Consider the following 25,639-nt stretch of genomic DNA (forward strand, 5'->3'; position numbering starts at 1 on the left):
GTTATTTGCTTAACCATCTGCCGCGAACGAGTCCGATTTGTAACATGCAAAGCCAATTTTACGAAATATAATTCGGCGGTTTTCATATAAAAGGATGAAATGCCACTTTTTATTTTAACTCGATGATTTTTTTATTTGATTTTACATAAAGTAGGTCAATCCTATTGATTGATTTGCAATTAAAGTTTATCGAGCTCTAAATTATACATATATTTCGAGAATAGAGACTAAACAAACTGATATCATTTCTGAAACATGATTCTGTAAATGAATCAGTATTTTTTATTTTGACAGATTTCGACATAGCAATTTTTATTCGGTTAAATAAAAACGATAGAGGCAGACAAATTTGTTCCAAGTTGCAATACATTCGAGCTTATATTACATTATATTACATTATTTTGTGCAGTATTATATATGATAGATTAATTTTATATCCGGTTCGTGTTTTGTGCAAAAGTAAAAGTGTCAGTTATCTCGTTAAGTTATTCTGATCCTTACTTTTATTTTGTCAATTATATTGATGCAAGGCGTTATTGCGTTTATTTTCTCCTCGAGAGAACTGCAAAAGTCTATTTCCATTGCATTTTGATATAGAGGTTTGATACTTCTGTATGAAAACCGACCAATTGCCGCACTGCGTTTCGCGATTTGCTGAATTTCTCATCCGGTTGCCGACCACGAAAACTGCGGCGGAAAATAACCGCGATACCGCGGGAAACAATATCGCGGCGTCGTGTTATAAAGTGTAAAACGACGTCGCGTATCGCGGATAATACACTGATATACAGCTCCGAGAGAGGGACCCGATTTTTATATTAATCTCCGCCCATTCATAAGCTTACTGCGGCTCGCGATAGGTATACAGTGGCACTGGTAGGAAATTAGAAATTTATTGACTTCGCCCGTGTACCCGGGACGTTGCTGCGAGGTTACGCCTTTAATCCCTTCGTTTACGAGCATCGCCATTCCATAAAGCACGATGGACATATCGATCCCTCCGTAAAGTACGGTGTATCGCTACTGGTAGCTGATCGATAATAGATATGGGTATGGATCATGTCCATTCACAGTTCGACTATATTAAATCTCCACGCACGAATCTGACACTCTATTGAATTCTTTCAAAAAAAAATTTGATTATCCACCAATTCGTTATTAATTATCATATCGTTTGCTCTGTATACCACTCATTCTAATTTTGGCATTACGAATAAACATTGAATTGCTAGCTACTATGTAATTGATATATAACGGATCGTATGTTCAATGTTAAATGGATGAATTTGCAGAATACATTTAACGATTTTAATTGCGGTAAATAAACTGCAGCGCAGGCATTAATTAAACGGTTTCGTATCGTTCGCAATTTAACATGGTCTGCTTAATACGCATATTCGATAGCAGCGCAATCAATTATGGAGCATCCAGATTCGTTTATGTTTTTGAGATTAAACATTAGCGTGTAATTAGAAAAGTTGCAGGAGTATTTAGTATAAAAGTAACATCACAGTGAACAAATATATGGAAAAGTAGATAGAATAAAGTCCGCTAGGAAAATGCAATTTGAACAAATTTTAGATTTTTAGAAAAATCTAAAATTTTTTATATAATTAGCCATAGTATGTAATTATCCACGATAATGGAAACATAATGAACATAACTCTCAAAAGTGATTATTAACTTCATAGGACAGAAATGCAATTAATACCCTATAATTATCTTTGCACATCTGTTGTAAAATGCGTGCATTGCAAAGTGCACTGAATGCACGCTGTTTTAATAATCATGCGACAATTGACACGATTAATTTAGATCCAATGTTTCTAACTAATCGAGAAACACATCCAATAGTTACGCGATAAACGAGACGATTGAATTGCGCTTTTAATAATTCCAAGCATTCGAAGTATCCGAACACACAAATATTGGCCTTGCTTTTCTTTACTTTTTCTATCGTATAGCGTGTGCTTTATATGGCTGACAAGTTTCCCATTACTGTTTTCCGCACGGTGACGAAATTATTCGAATCCTCGATAAACGTGGCTTTTTATTGAAAATTTTCTACCTCCGATTAACACTCGCCAGCTACGAGCTTCGATAAAACCGGAAAAAGAGGAAAACATATCGCACGTATCAAGTTTTATCTTGAAATCGAAACGAACGTTGGGAAAATTAAAGTAAACGCTTCGAGTGCCTCCGTCTTGTATACTCAAATCATTTCTGGAATATATCTCCGGTATCTCGCAGTTACGGAAACGCGCGTGTGAGTGTGCAACATCAGGTTACAGGCAGGTGTGCTTACGCTATCGAGATATCGATATTTTGCTTTTGCTGTTAGCATTTTCACATTATGTTTTATTTTTGGCGTTAACTGGGCGTTAACTTAATATCTAGAACGCGAGTAAAGCGATCGACGGCATATTAAGCTTAACTATACCTGATGCAGTTGTTTTAACTTGTCGTTTTAACCTGCAAATTGTGTTATGCGTAATCAACTATTATACAAAGAGTAACATTACTTCCTTACAAGCCGAGACACTTCGTATCCATTTCTCAAGAATGCGGTGGTCGTATTCGAGAACACGTTTCTTCAATTATTACTTCATCTGTCATTATGAAAGAGTGTGCCGCAGTCGATATTAATAGCTACTTTTGTTTTATACGTAGAGTCTATACCACGGCGACGTAACTGGAGTTCTTTAAGAGAAGGAGGACAAAGTTACGCGATATTAATAATTCTACTCGCTCCATCTACACTTTTATCTGATATTCTTGAAATAAAGACGAGAAAAATGATTTACTCTGCGAGCGTCTTTTATGCTTACACCCGCTCGTATTAAAATGTCCGTAGTATTTTCAGTTTTTTAAATTAATCTTGTGTACATTTTTATAAAAGCAAAGGAATACACGCAAAACTATTGCAGTAATTATCATGCCTTAGAATTTTATCGTGCGAAGACTGTTATATCTAAATTTCAGTTTTACGAAGTGAGTTGTACAGTCGTTTATAAACCGTAAGAAATATTTACTCTTATTTACATGTTCTTTACCGTTTTCCAATACATTTTTCTTTCTCACGGTGTAGTAGCTCAAATTCATGCATTGAAATATCGATATGAATTTTTCGACACACCGTACGCCTTATTCTTACGTTTCGCTGCACTTTGGCGTTTTAAGGATCGGTGGAGCGGAGTGTGCGAAAGTGTAAAATACAATATTCGGGCTTGTGTTGGATTGTGTAACACAATCTGGGTATAAATCGCAGCGACGCGTTACGAGACGCGAGAACAGGGTTGCTGCCACTCGCTTGGTATTGCAGTTCACGTATGTAGAGCAAGTGGCAGCGTTCCAAATCTCGCGAGTTCGTGGGATAAACATTTCCGCCGCGGAACAGCCATTTCCGGTAGCTTCGGGCGGATACGTGATGTCCCATAAAAGTATCGGTTTGCTAGTGGACATCTCGCAGTTTTTCGCACGATTAGTTGACAGGCACATTTCACACTAAACAAAACTGTCATTTGGTGAATTTTTCTTTTGAGAAATGGGGAAAAATCAATAAATTTTAATTAATTAGCTTCATAATTTTCTTTAATTTCAAATTATTATTAAAATTTAAACAAAATTTCTATTCTTATAATAATTTATATTTTAACTTATATTATTTTATTTCATTATTATTGAAAATATCAGAAAAAGTAAGGAATTGTTTCGATAATTTCAGAAGCAAATTTATTTAAAATTTATAAAATTATATATTAAAAAGAAATTCAAACAATTGTATTATATTATTGTATTTAATGGCAATTCTTCATAACTCAGCTGTTAGTGATTTTTGGCATTGTAGCGCTGTTTCAACATTTCTCTTCGCACTGCCAGAAATTTCTATAGCATTGTTTTAAAAGTAGTAAATTTCAAGTTTCTTTTACGTTTATATTCGGATATTTTCTTGTTTCTTCTGCAAAACTTAGAAGTGTGGAGTCGCGAATTGTTTCTTTAAAGATAAGGATATGCGCCGAAAGTTTACAGTTTAATTTTTATTTGAAATTTACGGCGACGAGAAGTAGTACAAGCAGTAATGTAAATTACATCAAATAGAATTGAGGTCACGATACATTTCCTTCTCTCTGTTAGGTAGTTTAAAAAAAATATAAATGCGTAAATTGAGTTTAGAATTTTTTCGATTTTACGATAGTTTATCCCTCATTATGTTAGATAATTATATTTTTATATGACATCGAGATTTGAAAATTACATCGGTTTGACGTTTATCGAATTACACGTAATGAATCGATATCTGAGATTGAGCATGTAGAACAAGCAGGATTAATATTCAATAGAGATTTGACATTCGATGCCTATTAAGTCGGTTCTCATTCAAATATTGACATATGGCGCGATAGTATGAAAATAACTTTTATGAATCATTTATTTTATGAATTATCAGTAAACGCGAAATTATTAAGCTAAACTTTTTATAGTTTATAAAATTATTATTTTAAAAGACTTGAGAGAATTAATTATTAAATCTATAGATAAAATTTAAAATTAAATTTTATGTTAATTATCTTGATTTAAAATATAGAAAGAAGAAAATTTTTTATTTAAGCTTGACGTGATTAAAATTTATTTGCTGTTTATATTTTATGTAAATATGTTTGAATTTTTTTTTCTAAATGTAACATGTAATAAAATCTGCTTTTATCTTAATATTAAATAAAAAAGTTTTCAAATAATTATTTATTAACTCTGGTTTGCCGTCTCAAATGTCGAGATTTCATTTTGTTCGCATAAAAAGAATTTTAAAAAGACACAGGAAAAAAATAGTATTTTGATAGGGATTCTTGAATTTTCCTGGATACTGGTTACAGGTTCGTATGAGAATTCACGAGGCGAGTACAGCAAACTACAGCCGAGCTTGAGAGCTTCGCGGGCACTAATCGCGCAAAGTGGTCGTAATCGGCAAACTTTTTGAACGATTCCCGTTTCTCGCCGACCGGCCGGGCGATTCCACGAACGTGGGAACGACCGGCTCGTGCGACTAATGGAATTATAGAACGACGGTCCTCCGCCAATTCTCGCATCGGGACTTAGAAGCTTGCGAAGCGCGTCCCACGAATACTATCGACGAAACTTTTCGGACACACTCCGCCACTTTTGATGTCTCGATAATGCCGCGTCTGTGCATCGAGATTGCTTTAGCTAAAAAGTAATTAAAAATTGAGTGCCTCCGAAGCTGAACAGAGATTCTCGATATAATCGAAACTCTCTAACACACTTAAAATATCGATGCTGTACGAAGAGTTCCAAAGTTTTCTTTCCCATTACATCACTTTCGATAAAAAGTTATGCAACGGAAAATTTTTTATCTTATAATAGATTGAAGAAACGTTTTTCGAGTTTAGGAAAAATTGAGTTACAAAATATAGATATATTAAGCTTAATATAAAACAGACACATTCTAAAGTGTGTTAAAATTTGATACGACGCCAGTTGTGAGATCAGTGAGATATCGGAATATCGCTTACGGTTTTAATCAAGGCGTAATGTTTGGAAGCGTGTTCGGGTGACCGGTATAACGTTCGGCTCGAAAATTCACACCTCCTGTAAGGACCGTTACCGGTCCGACCTGCGTTATCTGGGGCACGCATCTCCCGCGCTAATGCAATACAGCGGTACGGCGATACATCGGATAAAAATATACGAGCGCTCTAATGGGCGCCAGTCGCGGCGGAATCCGAACCCCGAGATGAGAAACCGGAAGATATCCACGCACAGTACCGTGTTGCTCTGCGTCCGGTGTGGTCCGGTATTTCTGATCTCTTTGAAAAAGGACGTTGGAGGCGAGTGGACCGAATGAAAGTCTGGCGCAGAAAAAAGCGGGGCAAGGACTTCTCGAACCGACATAACGGCATGGAAGAATAACGTGTTCGTCCTTGTTGAATTATCGCTATAGTAATCATATTTTTTTTTGTATCTCGTGCGAGCTATATTTGGAAACTTAAAGAGAATCTTGTAAATTTTATTGATTTTTTTGCATTGCGATGTTAGAAGTTTATATTAGAATCTTCATATAATTGATTTTTAATATTAGATAGCCTTCTAATTATGCATCAATTTAAATTCTTAAGAAGAAAAAGTTGATTTAAAATACATTAGAAAGCTATGTTGCTGAAATTGGTAATGGCGATCTTTTGAGGTAGAATGATGTTCTCTAATCTCGACGTAATCGCAGTGGCATAGACGTCGCATTTGCGGTAAACTCGAATGAATCGAATCGAAGCTTCAATCTTCCCCTTCTCGACCTTCGGATGTAATTAACAATTTAGGAGATTACGTTGGAAAGATAATTGCAGTACATCGGAAATTACTGTAATGACTTTTGTTCAAGTGCTCATTGCTAATATATTATAAAATATTGTTTAATATATTATTCAAAATAAAACCAGAGATTAAATTCATTCATTTTGGAATATTAGTTTATTTATATATAATTTATATAAATATCGCTTCTGATTTAATAAATAAAGTTTAATTTCAAAATATTTATTAAAATTATTATTTACTAATTAAAAATTATTAATTATTAATTAATAATATATTTTTAATAATTAATTAATTAAAATATTAAAGTAAGATTTGCTTAAAACTAAATAAAAATAAGATTTCATTTCCTATTCGTATTCTTAAAATTCACCACACAGAAAATAACACATTTTCTAATATTTTATCATTCAAAAAGAATGCATTCCTTTTAACCTTTAAACATCAAAGAGATAGTCTTTTTGTTAAATGGCAATGGGCTATAAAAAGAATAACACAAAGAATTCGTAAGTGAAATATATCCGATATAATGCGGTACCTCGTAGGAATCTCATTATATTATGTCTAGCTGTAGAACTATTTTTGAAAAGTAGGTTTTCGTTCCGGGTCGTATAATAGCCATTCTATTGAATCTTTTCCGCAAATGCATGCTGATTTTTCGGCAAGAACCTCAAGAAAATTTGGGTGGCATGACGTAAGTAGACTTTACACGCCTTTTAAACTTTCGAAGCCGACTTCGTTATCCTGCTGTGCAACCCGTGTCTAATTGGGTTTCTCGTGTCACCGCAGTAGGAAAAAGCTAAAAGGAAATGACAGTTGCGAGGTCGACGAAGAATGGTTGAAAGAGTATGACAAGAAGTGTCCCTTTCAATGCGAAACTGTGAACATGTTACCGCTCTTGAAATTTCAGTGGTTAAATATGATGTTACAACTCTATAATTAGTGTGTAAGCCGTTAACGTCCTGAACTTTTTATTCGAGGTCATGTGCTGTTTGTTGCGCAAAATATGATCGATGGCAGCATGACAGCTCTCTCGAGGCTTGCGAAATTTGTTTATTCCGGAATGTAGCATAATGAATTGATAGAGTGCTTACGGCGATGCGTATCTATGCAGACTATGGGAAATTTACAAATTAAGACGCCGTCGTAAAAATAAAAAATTGATATGGATAAAATAGAATTTACTTGTGTACAATAAAATGTTGAATTAACAAATATAAATTTAAAGAAATGAAGTTTTACTTTAGAGGTGATATTAATACATTGATTTTTTTAAAGAATGTTAGATTTTTTACAACGCGCGCGCGTGCGCCAAAATGCAAATTTTATAAGTGGTTTTGGTTGACAATAGATTATGTACTATAAGTTTAGACATTTTATAAATAACACGAGTTTTTTATTTTTCTATAACTCGGCTATAAAATGCGCTAAATTTTAATAAATGTATTAGATGATCTGTCCATCCCATATTTCTATTCTTGAATTATGAGATGGTATGAATTAGAGTGGAAAGATTCCACGACATAAAACGCTATAATAAATCTCTATTTTTACGATGAATAAGATCGTGGCTCGCGCGGAGAAGATCAGGTTTTTAAGATCCCTCGTGCACATGTTCGTTTTGTATTGGCGCAAAAGCGTTTAAAAGGCGCGTGACAGTCGGTCCCCAAGATATTTGCGCTAATACTTATTTGCGGCTTATGAAAATTTTAAGTCCCATAAATCATAAGTTATGGAACAGATGTAAATTACGATTATTACCGGTTTTATTGCGTCGAAGAGTGCCTCGGTAATCCGGCTCTGTCGCAAAAGCGAAAGTAGGGAATTGCAATAAACGGCAGTTTTACGATCGATCGATCGGTGACTTTAAGTTATATGTGAAATTCAAGGTCACTTCAGGATGTTGAAAATGATTCAGCAGATTTATTCGAAGGCATTCCATTGTGCCGGCTGTCATGAAAAAATAAAGTCTTTGTCCAATCGTTTAACGATACACAATCGTGATGAGAATTTGCAAATATTAATCGAGTGTTTATTATCAATTGATTGAAGATCTTGTCATAACATGAAGCAGAATTATGTAATCAAGAAGCAATTTATGGTGAACACAGCTTTACAGCTTGCTTGTTTTAATTAAAGTTGAATCATTTATTTCAAAATTACAACTTTAGCTTCGAAGAATCAACGTTAGTTGGATTATAATCGTGTATTTATTAAGGATTATTGCTTGCAAGACAAGTTTTATTTATATTGCGTTAACTTAATTTTATTTGGTAATAAAAATTTACATATACACATTAATTTACTTTGATTTTTCTTTGGGAGAGAGCTATAATACCGGATTATTAAATACTTATTTTACTAATACGGATATTCTGTATCGGTTTATATATCTAATGATTTCGCCATGTTGAAAATATCGTTTCATATGTTTAAAATATCATTCTACATCGATTGAGTGATGCCGAAAGTTGTCAAAGTGGCATATTTATAGCTGTACAGTTACGAAAATATAGGACACTTATCTAAAAATTTTAGCTATAAGAAGATATCTGTGCCAGACGAGTTGACATCTTGACGTGTACTGGTTAATACTAAAATTAATACTAAAATTATTTATTATATTATAAGAAAGAATATTTTGCATTACAGGTTAATACGTTGCATTGCAGGTTTTGTATCAATAAATCATTTACATCACGGTTTTATTTTCAATATGATCGGTTATATAATATTTAGCGGTATTACATTGTGGAATCACAATGATAAAAGACTTGCTGTTAGTATCATCGTGAAACTTTGAATGCAGGAAAATATTGCTAAAAGTCAGAGAAACTATATTATTGATTTCTTCTTCTATATTTATAAACGCAAAAGTAATGAGAGTATAATCTTTCGCGCATAGAGCTTTATTGCGATACGTTTGTAACAGTCGTTAAAGGCAAGTGCCCATATTGTCTAGCGGGAATCTTAAGCTGCTGCTGCTTCCAGGTGAATGAGGTTTCATTAAAAAAATCCAATTTTCAAGACCGACTACGTTCAAGCCAAGCAAAAATTAAATTCTGCGTACTTCTTCTTTTTGCTTGTGGCAGCAAAATTTGATGGGCTTGGGAGGAGACCCTCCCGATACATAGATAGTATTCTAGAGTGCGTAAAGAGGCTGTTATATTAAAATGGGAAGGAGATAATACTGCACAAGTAATACAGAGACGCTATTTCTATCGAATTAATGAAAGATTTCTAATATTATCAGGTTTATAATTAAATATCATATTGCTTGCAAATAATATATCAAAATACATTGTATGATACGTTATATTTTGTAAATAATACTAACAATTATAGGAGCTAAATACTTATTTCAACAGTAAAGTCCACTTTTAAAATGTGAGATGAGGATAAAATTTTCTTGATGAGCGTTATGTGTCATTTTAACGCATAACGAACTGAAATATCGAGGATTATATATCCTTCAATTTCAAATGTATGTATTAATTCCTTTGCTAGAGTGAAATTTGAATAGCTGGCGCAATAAATGTACACTTGAAATATAATAGACGACTCTATTAACTGGACATAATTTACTGATGCGATACAACGCGAGATATTTCAATTCTGCTGATGTCATCGCTGATGTAAAATATGAGTGGATAGAGATGTTTAGTTACTAAGGATACGTGATAGGTTCTGAGAATGTATGCTAGGTGGGAGATAGCGCCGTCAATGATCGTGAGTAATGACGCCTGCACAATCTACTTCGCGACGTTTCTGCATGTGTGACATTTACTCTTAGGGGAGACGCGGCATCTCAAAGCGAGGAAATTTACATATTCAATTAATTGTCGGTTAATTGTGGCCGGCGTGATGCGGGCGTGTGCGAATTAGCGTGACCTCGTGAAGCGCGAGAACTCGTTGCGCGTGTCGAATTTATGCGTGTCGTCCGCAGTGGAAATGGAAATGTCACTCGCATTGACGCCATTCGCCGAACGGGAGAGCTATGAAAAGTGTCTTGCAAATAGCGGCGATGTAATTACGCGATTGTGCCGAAATTCATACCGTAAATACGCGGTAATCGTGGCGGACTGCAGTTTTCGTTGTGATGAAAGGAATTCATAAGCAGGTCTGTAAATTAATCTATTGCATTGAAACTTCAATATATCGGATTTAAATCAATTTTCTCTGATATGAAAATTTCTCTCGATTATATCGGGATTGTAATTGTTATTTTGCAATAATAGTTCTCTTCAGATAATACTTGCTTCCTGACAATAATAGTACGAAATATGCAATAAACATTAACTGACGGGAAATAGAGATTAGTGACTGTTGGACATGTAATATTAAAGAATACAAAGCAGTTTCGTTGAATTAATAATTATTCGAAATTACACACAATTCACAAATACATACGTGTCAGATATGTATATGTTTATATCGTCGCAATCGATAGTTTCTAAATCTAGCTTACGCCAGAAACTCGTTATATATTATATATCTTGTTTAATATTATACAATCGCTGTGTAACATTAAATAAAACATTTGCCAAAACTTTGTTGTGAAACAACAGCGACATCAATGAACTGTGAAATTGACTGCGTTTAGTTTCATCTCTTGGGCGAAAATTTCTTTCTCGATTCCACCATAGTTCCGCGTTGAAATCCAATGGTCAAAGGAAAAAGGGAAGTAACACACTTTTCCTCGAGCAGTCCGCTTGCTCTCGCGAGTATGATAAAGAGATTTCCCGCCTCCCCCGCTACGATGCGAGAAGAATGGCACGAGTGGAAGTGTCGAACATGTGCCCGGGATTGGCCGGCGCACTTCCTCGACCGTGGAGAACTCCGAGGAGTCAGGTGCAAGGATGTACATGCGCGCGGACGTCGAAATATTTCTGAAAGGAACGGCTGGTCAAGACGCGGAAGGTGGATGAGGGTGGAGAACGTGGAGAAGGCGGAAAGTCCTTGGCAAAGGGTGCACACGCGGCTTCGCGAAACGGCGAAAGAGGAAGAAAGATGGAAGAGGTTGATCGTGTGCGCTGCGCTGCGGAGAGTGCGGGGTGGTCGTTCGGTCGTTCGTACGTGAAGGGTCGGTGTTAGGCAGTCGGAACATGGCATAGCGCGCGCGAGTAGGATAGGCAGTTGTAGGGAGAGGAACCGACCACCGTTGGAATGCGAGTGTAACGAGGACGGCGAACAAGCCGAGGAGAGAGATGGGGCGAAGATGAGAGAGAGAGAGAGAGAGAGAGGCTGAATGAGAGAAAGAGCGAGCAGGAAGAAGGAACGGTTCCTGAAGAGGGAGGCAGCGAGAAAGGGGTTGAGAGGGAGAAAGACAGACAGATTGAGCGAGTAAAGGCAAGAACGAGGGGGTGATGGTGGAGAAGGGATCCCCCGTCGGATCGGCGGATGGTGCGCGCGTAGGGTCGCGCGCGCGACAGCGAGCGCGGGTGCTCTCGGAAGGGGGGTGGGGGGGAGAGAGAGAATGGTGGGGACTCCCTAGGCCGGAGAAACCAGTCGGGTCCCGGCTTCAGGTCGTGGCGGCGCTTTAGTTCACAGGCGAGTGCCGTAGCGTGCGGTTGGCCTGTACGGTGTTGTACGTAAGTGCGCGTTTTCTTGCCGAGCGAAGAGAAAAGAAAGAGAAGCGACTCTGAAAATCTTGAGCGGTCGTCGAAAGTGACGAAAGAGACGAGAAACGGCGAGATAGTGCTAACAGTTGTCCTTCGTTTGTCGCGAAGATCGAAACGATCATTCGATCTGAAGACAGGAGTTATTCTTCGTCGTGTGGCATTCTCGGCATCAATCCGACGGACGAATCTTTTTCGTGTCGCGCGCGAAGAGAAGCAAGTTCCCGCACTCTTTTTCGAGCGAGCATCGAATTCGATGAGACCTGTCGATCGCGGCTGGTGAATAGTGCGCCGTCTTCATTGCAAATCCGTAGCGCAACTTTTGAAACATCGCGACGACGGACGTCAAGGAGGAAGCAGGAGTGACGCGCGGATAAACAGATCGAGAGGTGCGAGTGGCTGTCTATCATCGGCCCGCTGCCGAGAGTTATCGGCTTCGCTGATAGGAGGGCGTAATCGAGGAGCTCGTAAAGTGAGTGAGTGACAGTGGCGGAAGTGTGTGATCGCCGGGACGGCGGAGGATAGGGAGGATAGGAGAGAAGTTCTTAACGACGCGGGTGTATATAGCGAGAGAGGATCACCGTTTCCCGAAGGTCGTGACGACGCTCATCGAAGTCGGAGCGGACTCGGAGATATCATTCCATCGATACTTCTGAGTGGTGAGTTTTTTCCGATTACTCGTAAAATTCAACGGGTCGACAACAATTAACGAGTGAAAAATCCGAACATAAATACAACAAGCGTCTGATAAGCGAAAGATTAGAGAAAACCTAACCTATCTACCAGATAATACTTTAGACGTTCATGATGATGCAGCTCTATTGTGACTTTCTGTTCCTAAAATCTTTTATCATGTTTGTTTCACAAAAATTTTGCATTAACATAGCAAGATTGACAAAGTTATTGACATGTCTACAAGATTTTTGCGGGGGAAAACGTTATTTACTTCGTTTTTTCAGAGATTTGCATAATTTTCGATCCATCGGTATGCGAGAGAAAGTTTTGGTTGACAAAAAACATTGTTAGAATTCTTTTATATATTTGTTTCGCTGTCAATCCGCGAAGTTTTATGTGTCAGGCTATTAGTCTCAAGTCGTATGATTACGAAACAACAGAGTTTCAGGTAAAACTTCGGGCGAAAGTTCGATAGGTCTATTGTTATGGATAATTTATTACGGTGACTCGATGCATAGAGATACGAATGTGTAGGAAAAGGGACTTTTTTTAAGTGCTCTTCAACGTAAAATATAGCACAGATTTTCGCTTTGATAGTGTCCCATTTCTTCAGGCTGCCAATAAGTAACATCATTAAAAGTTCATAAAAAATAATTCTAAATTTTCATGTGATTTTTGTGCACTCATATACTCAGGCTACATAAAAGATCGCTATATAAAAGAATGTTTTTATAATGAACTCCAATTACGTAAAGAATACATGGTGTCATTTTCTCTTCATTACTTTCATTTCGTTTTATCAAAATAAAGCAAGAAATGAAGTAATGAATATGTTTTACATGTACTACAGGTTTTTCAAACAAAATATTCTCACAGCAATTATTATGACACATTTTCTTTGATTATATTTCACAATTCTCTGTCCTTGACATCTTTTTGAGTCATTTTCATAAATGTTCACTGACTAATGTGAAACTATGATTTAGTAAGAAAATGACACGTCATATCTACGGTATTTTTCTTGATAAGAGTTTCCAAATAACACTTCTATTCCTTTTTAGATAAGTGGCACATTCATGTCTGATTGTGAGTTATTTCTATCTTTTACACGGAAAAGTGATTATATCGGGTGCAATCAGCGTGAGGAACGTGAAAGTTAACAGTTCGCCGACGCTCGGTGATTTGATAGCAGACGTTTGAAGTTTCTAGTTCATCTGGCGAATAGTTGCGCGGGCTTCGCGAGAGTCATTTCGCGAATAATAGCTTTACGGTAATATTCGCAGATCGATGTTTATACCGTGGCGCCCGTCACACGCAGTCTGTCGCTTCGAGCTCGCACAATGCAGTTAAATGCGAAAGTGATTCCGCGCTGCGCAAAAAAATAAAATCGCGCGATCGTAAAACACAGAAGCTCTCGATCATGCGGAACACAGCGGCGCGTATGTCACCGATGCGCGTATACTCGTAGATAAAATGGGAGGATCACAAGCTCGAATTCCATTTAAAGTTTGTGCTAAATTGCTAAAATTTAGTATCGTGTGGCACACATCAGTGTCTCGTATGCACGCTGCTCGGTCACTATTGTTAGCTTCTGCTCACGACAAGCTTCTTTACAAATATGAAATAAAAATCCCTAAAATCATAATTACTGAAACTATTTAACGCTTAAAATTGATTTTGGTGAATTAAGATTCGAGAGGACAAATATTTATTTCTAGGTTAATTTTTCTTAAATTAAATTTTCTTAAATTACATTATAATTATTTCTGATAAAAATTAAGACAAGCGATATTGTAATTCTGAAATTTTCGTATGCTTAATGAAAATTTTACGAACTATGTATATCGATTACAATCGATTCTTCCGCTTTAATGTTGCAATGACATTCTCCGGTGGGCTGTTCGCCGATGAGATTGCAAAATCTTCAGGTCAAAGGAGACGTCTCGACACGATTCGCGAGTTTTCAATGAAACCTGACAATGACCGGCCTAATTTCTTACAGGCACGTTCGTAGGATTTTTTTTCACGGAAGTTCGTTGGCATAACGGCGTGGTCCGCAGTTCAAGACGGCGAATTTAAGAGCATTGTCGTGTCATGCGGCCAAGTCGAAAATAAGAGAAATCCGAACGAAACTCTTTGCGGCATGCCCACCGCCGGGAATTTTTCTTCCTCCTTCCAAGTCCTTTTTGTCACTAGTGTCCGTAAATCTTAATTCATCCAAAACAACGTTCTTTATTGTTTAAGATTTATATCCATTCATTTTTATCTCAGTTTTTATCTAATCACTTTTTAATATGTTATTAATAAAATAATAAAGATAAAGAATGTTTTTATCAGCTTAATATATCTTTGAGTAATACAATATTACAATTTCAAAACGGAAAGTTTTTTTAAATATTCTGTTCTAATATTCTAGTTTTCCAACATTCCAAAGTTCTGTTTTTGTTATATTTTTGTTTTTTAGTGTCGTAAATTTTGATTTGTAACTTTTTTACAAGTTTTCTTTATCATTATTTGGGAACTGCAAAATTATAATTATATATTACAAGTATTGTGTTTGAAATAACAAGTGTCGTGTCGGGATAATCCTAATAGAATGTTAAATATTTCTTAGAGCAAATATTAGGCCCTTTGGGATTATCGTGAAAGTCTTGAAAAGGTTGAGTCGTGTTCATGGAGCGTTTCCTCATCCGTAAACAAACCTGACAGTTCTTGACGAGACTCTCTAAACTGTTGCACCTAATAACGCTTTAATACGACATAACATCTCGCGAGCATAGATTTTAGTAGTTTGCAAATGCGATGTGTTACAGGTAACTTTATAAATACGGCGCGTTAAAAAATATGATACGAGAATGACGAATGGTTCACGGTGAATCGCTCTTATATTGTAATCTTTGCGCTATGTGATATACGACGTGAAGATGAAATATTCCGCCTCGAGACGAAGTATTTTTTTCTGTTGAATATACGATAAAAAGCCGAGTGTAAAAAGTAAGATGCATAATTAACTTTTAAATCCTTTCTATTCTTTACCGTATTCTTAATATTCTTAATATTTGCACTTTAATTAAGTAATTTTTTTTAGAATACAGAGAGATTTTATAATTGTACTCCTTGAAATATTAATGATAATTTTTCAAATAAGAGCCAAAAAAGTTGCTAAATAACGTTTTATTCAAGTAAAACTTATTATAATAGCCACTGAAACTTATTAATACCTTGATCTTGTACATTAAAGTTTCTCGACGCTTTATTTTTCATCTAAAATTATTACAACGACACTCGACTGTTATAATCCAGTAAAGAGAAAATGTTTATTAAAACGCTAATGTACTCCTGTGTTGGCGGTGTACATCTAGTACATTTAGCGTTTGAATGTAGTTAGTAATATTTCATGATCACTTCCGCTCTACTTTTGTAGGAATACATTCGTAAAGATAAACTTATACGCGAGGTGATTGAACTGTTCTCGCGCCGATTACACAAAAAAACCGAGCAATCGACTCGATTCATCTCTTCGATATCACGACGATTCACGACGTGCTGCACCGTCGCATTTCCATAGGTTGAGGAATGGACTCTATCGTAAAGTGCGAAAAGATTGTCACGGACGCGAGAGATTGTGCGCGTGGATAGCGCTGCGACCGTCGGGCGATGTTTCACGCGGCTGTCCTGCGTCAGGATCTTTACCGGCTATCTCCTTTAAGCTCACTCCTCTCGTGGAAGGTCCTCCGCGGCTCTGAGGCCGTTTGCATTTCCCGCACTTCCTGCCCTCTTTCTTCTTCGTCACTCTCGCATGAAAATTATTCTCTCGTTCGCTTTCCCGTCTAACCGACGGCCGGAAAAAGCAATCTGTTAACGGATCTCATTCTTCTATACGACGAAAATACCTTTTTAAATTTACTTTCGATCTGAGAGATTGGTAATATTTAATATTCGCGTACGGATGCTCATTAATATATCTATGAAATGCATTATTTTAACATTCTCTAATTAATATTATTCCGCGTATCGAATTATGATTTAAATTAATGTTTAACGTATATGTATTGATAATTTAATTTAATTTATCTAATTCGATAAATATGGTCTTATTTAGTAAAATTTATTATATTTTTTAATGTATTATATTTTTTTTCTTTATTTTTTCTTCTATATTAATATTAACAGTTCTGGAGTTTATAAATTCGATACTTTTTATAAGAAAAAGTAGAGAACAGTAGTTTTGATTGTTGATGTAATGAGATATTATTAAACATTGAGTACAATATAAGCGCGATGTATTTTAAGCGATAAGTAGGGCTATTATTTTGTAAAATTCTAGAACATTACGATCGTACATTTGACAATTTGCGAAGAACACGGAATTTGTAGTACGAAAATTCCTGAAGCTTTTTATTCTGTTACGTGCGATAATAAGGTGGCGTGGCATATTAAATTAGTCACGCAGGCCGTGGCGCGCAATTTGCATTGAAATTGTAAAGATATCGGCAAGAATAACGTGCAACGTTCGTTTCATACCGGAATACTAGTGCCTAGAAAAGCGTCTGTGTATCTAACTAACATCTCGTTTAAAAATAATCCTCGTGCAATTTTCAGATCGCTCAGATCTTTTACCGACTACACTGTTAGATTAACGCTTGTTATAATAATATCTTTATATAATAGTGTTTTACATGATTTGCGTCAGTAGACTTTTTTTTAGAAAGTTAAATATTTTAATAATAAAGTCTAGATTTCATTACAAATCTCTGTTTTTAAATAACCTTCGCATGAACTTTTCATAAGCACTATTTTACATTCATCTGAACTTTTGCACCGTTTTAAATTCATTCGAAACACGTAGCAGTAATTTGACGCCAATGTAACATTTACGAGAGTACTATATCTTACTTAGTTCCCGAATAGTTAACATATTCGGCGAACATGCTATATTAATAACCGTCCGAAATCGTCTTTCTCCAGCAGAAACGCGTGCGAGATAACGGCACGATCGATAAAAGGCTTCTTAGTATGCATCATTTGTCGCGTTTATCTAATCCCGTGCGAATCAATGAGAGCCATCGAACGGATACTTCCGTTCGCCTAAAATTTACGGTCGGCCCTTGGCGTGCTCGCGTACATCCGTCGCTTATCCGTTAATCCGCGTGTGATTTCGTGGATATCTCTCTGTCGTTCTCCGCCTCTCTTGGCGAGCGATGTCTTAAATAGCCCGACAGATAAGACAGAGACTCTAAAGGTCGGCATTCACCGGGCACAAGACCTCTCTCGACGGGATAGACGGACGGACGGACGGACAGACGGACTGACTCGCTCACGCGAATTCTCGTTTCGCGAGCCGGTGCGATAGGATCTCGTTCCTGTGTGGATTTCGCGTCCGTGCGCGCGGGTGTGTATATCGATCCCAGGTTTATTTTATGCCTCTATAAATTAAGCGGCGTTAACGTCCCGATAGGACGACCTCTAAGAATGTACCAGACTGTTTAGCATTTCGCAATTTCATTTCCGTGTGTGCGCGGCTACGTGCCCGCGCGGCATATCTACCTCATAAAAGGTTCGTTAAAGGACGAATGTACGCTTTATATTCGTCCGTCGCTCTGACGCAAACTATATCGGTAGTCTCTTTCAACGTAATTTCCGTCGTAAACTCGCGGCTCGTAATTTACCACATCTCATTTAGATTCAACGGTTTTCGAGATTGATTATTTTGACAAAAAAAACGTTTTCTATATTATATGTAAATCATTTTCTATACTGCACTGTACTCGGCTTTATGCTATTCTATTTTAGTAGCGTATACGGTATTTTAAAAGAATTTAATCATATTCTCTCATATCGTTTTTATATTCATGTATATTTTATATTTATTCGTGTAATAATTTTATCATATTTGTAGTTCTATAAACCCAGTGTTTTACAAGATCCTTATTGTGTCGCTTTCAAAACAGATCGCTCTACGTTTAGTCTATTCTATTCCGTTCTACACGGCCGGCACCCACGTGAGCTCCTGACACCCTTTCACTTCACAGGCAAATCACGCATTTGTCACGTATTTCCGCTCGCGCTTATATGCATGCCCCGAGTTTTTCCTAACATCCTGTCGCCTTATGCAACGCCTGCCAACCGTCGGAGTTTGAGAACATGAGATATCGCCGTGCGCATTGTTCTCCGGTCGATCTGATTTTTCGGTGCAGCTTTCCTCGGGAAAAATTCTACTTTCTCACCAAGTTTCCTGCATTTGAGAAGTTTGTTGTTGACATTCCCACTCGTTTGCAATTGTGACAATGATATATTTGCTAACTAAGTGTTGTAAATAAGAGAAATTTATACTGTTTAGAATGTAAAAAAAGAAACGATCGAAGCGTTAAAATTTTCTGCAATTTTCTATAAACTATCAAAAAGAATTTAGATTCAAAAGTTAGCTTAAAAATATCGAAAAAATTCCTTAGATTTTTATTGCCACGTGGAAACGACTCGTGAAAGGTTGAAATTTTTTTCCTAATAAATAAAGTACTCGGCGGTGAAAGAGTTGATTCGCGACACGATGGCGAGCGTCAATTAATATCATTAGCTGCTAAAGCTTGATAATACCAATTAGCGAAATCCAGGCAAGCGCGGCGTCCCCCGATGTTTGACACCCTCTGCAAGCCCAATTATCCTAATCCGAAATGAACAACTACGCCGTCGTGCTGCCAAACATTCGTTCGCGCTGTAACAATTAACGATCGTCATTCCGACATTACTGTACGGGCCCTCGTTAATTCCACGCGCGCGACTCTTTATTTAAATTATCTGTCAGCGTCGGGCGCAGCATAATAATTATGGGATAAATCCGACGTTGATCAAAGGTCGAATAACTCGCTATGGAAAATCGCTGTTAGTTGCAACGCATGCGCTTCCATCGATATATCGAAATGTCAAACTAATCGACGAGATAAGTGGGCGGCGGGTGATTATGTCATATCTTTACAAAGATTGATTTATGCTTTACAGAAATATATTATTACTTTTCATTATATCGTACGTACTATAGATCTGCGCGATAGCATTTAATGAAATCGATGGAAGATATAGACAAATGTATTCATCATAAGATCGTAATGCTATTATTATCATCTGAACTTTAAAGTCAACAGCCGCAGAATATTCATATTAATTAAACGTAATATACACATATTTGTCTTCGCTCCTTCAGTTAATTATTATGCAATATGCGATTCTATTCCTTTGTATTCTATAGCTTCGCTAAGACCATAGCGAAACTCGTGAATTTCGATCGAATTTGGATTGTTAAGGAGTAGTTGTTAATTCGATTTGTCAAAGTTGCTTGTCCCTGTCTCTCGCATTTGCAGTATCACTTCCGAGAATCCATCCAATTAATAATCCCGCCTCGAACTTCTCAAAACAGCGCTGTTGTCGGAATCTCAGTGGAGCACACTTGGATTGATTTTCCTAAAAAAGTTTTATACTATTAAACCTTACATGTAATTGTGTGAAAAGTTTATTTTATAAAATTTGTATCATAAAGATATTATTTGTTATCAAATTATACTTGTTACAGGTAATTTAGAACGTTAACTAAGGCTTTATCAAACATTCTAACAAACTTTTCTTTTTTTTTTTTTTTTTTTTTTTTTTTTTTGTTTAGTAAAATCAGATTTAATGCATTATATTTCTATTTTTTATTCTCTTTGGCATCGCATTGATCTCTAAAGTGCATCAGAAAGTAGATTTACGATAATCGCTTAATGACGCTTCTTTCCATTAGACACGTTACACTCTCGGTAGCCATTCTTCCGACGATCATCTCCCGCGATGATCGGATCGCGCGTTCGCGCCTCGCCCACGTCGCGCCATTGAGGCATCGAATTAGTCGATTGATCAGAGACCCGTCCAGCCCAGAATGGTTGTTGAAGATAATGATAGCCGCGAGGAATGCTAACATAAGGGAAGGAGGGGTGCGAGAAAACGAAGTTCGATCCTCGCGCGTTTTGTCGCTCGATCTATAATTTCGCCGTAGAAAGCCCAATGAAAGATGACGATGGGAGGAGAGGGGAAGCGTAGGGCACGAGCTGGTGGGATCGGGCGCACTTACAAATTACGGAGAGAGCGGAGTCGCCACCAGCCGCCGGAACGACCCGGTAATTTGGGAAGGGCGACGAGATTAAGCTGCTCCTCGAAAACCATCATTTCGTCGCGACAGAGGTACGCATTATCTGCGATAGGGACGGCAGGATGACGACAGGCGCACTTGCGTTTTGACTTGCTAATTCCGAATTGACCCCGCGCGTTCAATGATTCCAGGCTTCTTGGCTGCTTTTCGGGTCCCTGCGTGGTTATTACGAGCATATGACGCGTCGATATCGATGTATTACGATTGCGTGGATCATTTGTCTTGAATCTAAATTTAGGACGCTAGATTGAACGGTATACGTTATAACAGAGAATAGTACAGTAAGAGACTTTAATCTTCATGTTATTGATTCTTGTAAGCCACGTTGTGTTTAAGCCACTGGATATTATTTATTTTTTATTAAAAAATTTACGATTGAGAAATGAGAAGAAATATTATATTAGCTCTGAATATTATGCATGTTGACTTATTATGTTTTTCCTGGAAAGCTGTTCTTTCTTCGGAGATCAATTTTACGGATCGATACTGACACAGTTCTCTTTTGAATTGTTGTATATCAAGAATATGCTGCCCTTTGTCGAGCAGATGGCGCGATCGATATCGTCGGTTGCCCTTTTCGACGTTTCGAGACTTACTAAGGTAGGAGTTGTCATTTCGCCACAAGGAAAGTGTATTAGCGGTTCCCTTTGATTTGCTAATTCCCGACTGCCCGCGAGCGGAATGATTCGCTCTTTGATCTTTTGCGCGTATTAACGATGCGACACCGGGTGTTAAGCCGACGTCGCGACGTTCTTGATTTTCGTGGCTTTCAAGCGAGGCGGAAAAGTGTGTACCGCTTTTGTCATCGGAAGTGCTAGTGCGGCTTCCCTCACATTAAGCAATTAAGAATACTTAACTTAAGAAGCGCTCATTAACGACGAAACATAATTATGGGGATTATATTGATATTTATTCAGATGATCTCATTACTATTGTTTGTAATAATTGAGGGAAAAAGTTTTTACATTTTAGAGATACATTAGAGAGACTATTAGAGGTATTAAAAAATAGGATAGTTATTTTTTAATTATTTAGACCAGAGATGGGAATTAGCTGCAACTTTCGGCTCGATTTTCTGATTGACGCCCACTGTTGTCCCCTTCTTGTCGCTCGCATTCTGGTAACGAGTCACCAAACGCGCTAACAACGCCCATAAGTAAGGTGCGCGATACTCAGCCTCAGGAATGTCCATATCACAAATGCAGCAAGATAATAAATATGAGAAAACTATTAACGCGTTCTTCAACAATAGTATCTCACAGGTGATGTGAAAATCTATATTTATCCCATATTTATTATCTTGTTGCATTTGTAATATGGACATTCCTGAGGCTGAGTATCGCGCACTTTACTTATGGGCGTTGTTAGCGCGTTTGATGACTTGTTGTTAGCATGCGAGCGGCAAGGAGGGGGCAGGAGGCGTCAACCAGGAAATCGAGCCGAAAGTTGCAACTAATTCCCATCTCTGATTTAGACAATTAAATATAACTATTTCTTGAGAATTTTCTGTACTATATTTTTATATTAGGATTTCATATAAAAGTTATTAAATATAATAAAACGAAATATAATATCGTAAAAAATGTATAGGAAATAACATATTTTTTAATTTAATTATATTATTTCAAAAAAATTCAGTACAGTATAAAGTAATCTAGAGTACACGTCTTACAATTGCGTGCGCAGTTTGCAACTATTTCTAGAGCGCCAAGATGAACGATAAGATGCTTATTAGTCTGCTTCTTAGGTTTGCTGATCGCATCCGCTTCCTTTGCTGCCGTGATTTCATCCCGGGAAAAGTTGCAAGAACGACGTGCCGTATTTTACTCGCGATACTCGTTATAAATCTGGGGTTTCGGAACGAAGTTTGCAGAGAGGAGGAGAAATGGGAAACGATATAATTAATTGAACTATGATTCCCGTTGCCGTTTTGACTTGCTAATTCGCGGATTCGGTGCCGCCGAGGTCGCGGAAAAGCGCGCGTCCGCTTTTGTCCCGAGAAATTTTCATCGGCGCCGTTATATTTCATACGTATTGTCCGTTTCGTTCCGTCACGCTTCGCCGGAATCCGGCCATTCGAGCTTTTGTCGCGCGCTAAAACCCCGAGGTATGAACCGAAATGATTAATCGAGTATCGGTATATCGTTGCGTCGCGCTGCGTCGCGCCGCGCGCCGATCGATGTCGATATTGATGTAGATTTTTTCGCGTTCGCCCTGGTAGGCGGGAAATCAAATAAACGACGCTATCACCGCGCCGGCCCTCGTGAATAACGAAGTTTGTTTTTTCCGGAAAACTTCGGTGCATCGTCGATCGCGCTGTTCGATGCACATTTTCGGTAAACTAATTTGAGCGCCATTACGCGACAAATTATTGTCTCACTGCACTTTATTGCTTGCTAAAAAAATGATAATACGTTTTACTCCCATTGATACATTTATCTAGCGAGTCTAAACAATTTTGAAACGGGATGTCGTTTTACTTTGGTAAATTGCTGTCACTTCAAACGTGGGATCTCGCGCAGAAATGACCGACGATGAATCGACGGAAAAAAAGAGTTAATGTCAGACTTGGAAAGTTTCAAGATTAACATCATTTCTGTTCCCGAAATAAATTTTTTTCCTAAGCTCCAGCGACGCTTCTACGAGCCCGGAAACAGCGGGAGGCCGGAAAGGCAACAGATAGCCCGCGTCATCTGCGTCGGATGACAAATGTCGGCCGTTAAGAAATGAATGGGTGGCTTCATACATCACAGAGATAATTATATTATAGCGCTTCTGGCGAGTATTTTTAGGCACCTAGTTCGATATCGCGCAGGACACCGGTAGTCTTCCCCTAGCCGTCACCGTATCCCTCTCATCCGACGCTACAACGCTTGTATCGCGCGAAGATAACAGAAATAGATCCTGTTACGAAGGGGTGAAAAACGTTAAATTGTCCGTCATTTGTCCCCTTCGGCTGTATCCAAGCATTAAGGCGAATTGTGCAGCTGCATCTACAGTAAATCGCTCGTCTACACGCAAACGACAATAATCCATGCGTAAAAGACTGCCATTCGAATGGCCATTTCACACAGGGGTTCCCAGAACACTGGGATATGCTTGTAACAATATAGATACTACCGATTAAACTGTGAAAACTAACAGTAAGAGTTTGTATCAGTAGCCAAAGTATTTGCAAATTTTGTGAAATTTATTAAGTGGAATAAAAATTTACGAAATTAAAGTAAATTTTGCAGTTGAGACAAATTAATTAATTATGAACTCTAACATTTTTCTCTTTGTGAGATATTTTTATTATATTTGTATCAGTTTTTACAACTTTAACAAAAAAATATAGTAATTTTTAATATTATTGCATTTCTCCCACTAATATTTTATTTTATTAAAATTATTTGCTTTAGTACTCTACGTGTTTTATATGTAATTTCTGCTCATGCATAACATATTCATATAATTCGCATATACATACGTTTTCCGGATATGATTAGTGCGTTGAACGGACTCCTCTCATGATAATTAGCTTGCTGAGATGCTAATTCCAGAGTTGAGTACGTACATCCGCGATGCACTGCCTTATACACACTAGAGGACGTTGCACAGTGCAATTTCAAACGAGCTTGCAAAAAGCGAGAATTAGTATCAAACGGCTCTTAATGTGAGAAAGGAACAATCCATGCGCTCAGTGTTCAGAAAGAGAGAGATGAGAAGAGCTATTATGCAATTCTCCTGTGCCCGCCGGTGCATTCGCGTGGTCGCGAGCAAACGGCATTCTCGTGAGCTCGAATTAATCCGCGGCTTGTGTTGTGACCATCAAAGAACTCTCTCAACGAAACCGTCAGGAGCATACGAAACGTTGCTCCGCTCGTAGCATGACTTTAAGCGCCCTCGATGATGGGCCCTCGAGCACTTTCGAGTTTTTCCTTTTTGCCGAGTGTTCCCCGAAGCCCATAACAACGTCCATTTTCGAGTAGCATTAAATATTATTACTTTTATGTGCCTTGGGGTGACACTGATTTTTCGACGTTGCAATTTCGTATAGAAGCGAGGGACAGCTTAATCCAAGAATCATGCACTAATTGAATATAATAGAAGTTGAGCAACAATTTCAAGTAAAATATGTTGTAGAATATTCTACTAATCAATTGACAACAATTGCATCTTTGAAATCCTTATGTATAATATTTCATATTCTTTTTTTATCATATATTATTGACGAAAAATTTGTAATTCTTGATTAATTATGTCGTTAATTTCGTTTAATACTGTGTGATGTACAGCGATTTATTGAAGCGTATAAATTAATCGCAATTATCATAGCAACTTATAATATGTTAAGCCGTTTCTCTCTCTCTCTCTCTCTCTCTCTCTCTCTCTCTCTCTCTCCCTCCCTCTCGCGGCGCTGCTACGTCGTGATATAACGCGTGAAGTGAAAATTAGCCTCGACCATTACGGATCGCCATTTGGCACGGGATACTCATCGATCGGGCTCTCTCATTCTTTGTTGAAAACTTCCATCGCTTTTCTCGCGGAGCTTAATGAGGAAACTTCGAGGCGAAGCTATCGCCGCTTTAGTGTCACGTTCGAGAATAAGCTGATCCTTGGCGGTGCTTGTACTTTCTGCAAAAGCGCAGTTGTTTTTTTATCGTTCTTTAATCGTTGCACCGTCGACGATACCCGCCATCAATCTATACAGATAATTAATAGATGTACAGCTCGTAGTACAAGATATTGATTACAATAAAACATATTTAATCGATTATAATTTAAACACTCGATTAAAGTAATATTAGATAATAATTTGTAAAGTTACTTAATCCGTTTCAACATCTATATGCTATTAACGTAT

General features: G+C 37.5%; 1 protein-coding gene across 3 annotated transcripts in view; it reads left to right on the forward strand.

The window, feature by feature from the left end:
• Positions 1 to 25,639, forward strand: part of olf413 (DBH like monooxygenase olf413) — a 257,674-nt gene that overhangs the window by 53,253 nt on the left and 178,782 nt on the right. Inside the window, exon 1 of one of the 3 annotated variants that reach the window (XM_012361426.2) lies at positions 11,219 to 12,601. The exons of the other annotated variants lie outside the window; for them this stretch is intronic. The gene's annotated coding sequence lies outside the window, so the exon portion shown is untranslated. Of the gene's footprint in view, positions 1 to 11,218; positions 12,602 to 25,639 lie in introns of those variants that run through there. 3 annotated transcript variants of the gene reach the window in all.

Source organism: Linepithema humile, chromosome 3, assembly GCF_040581485.1.
Source record: "Linepithema humile isolate Giens D197 chromosome 3, Lhum_UNIL_v1.0, whole genome shotgun sequence".
Classification (NCBI taxonomy): Eukaryota; Metazoa; Arthropoda; class Insecta; order Hymenoptera; family Formicidae; genus Linepithema; species Linepithema humile.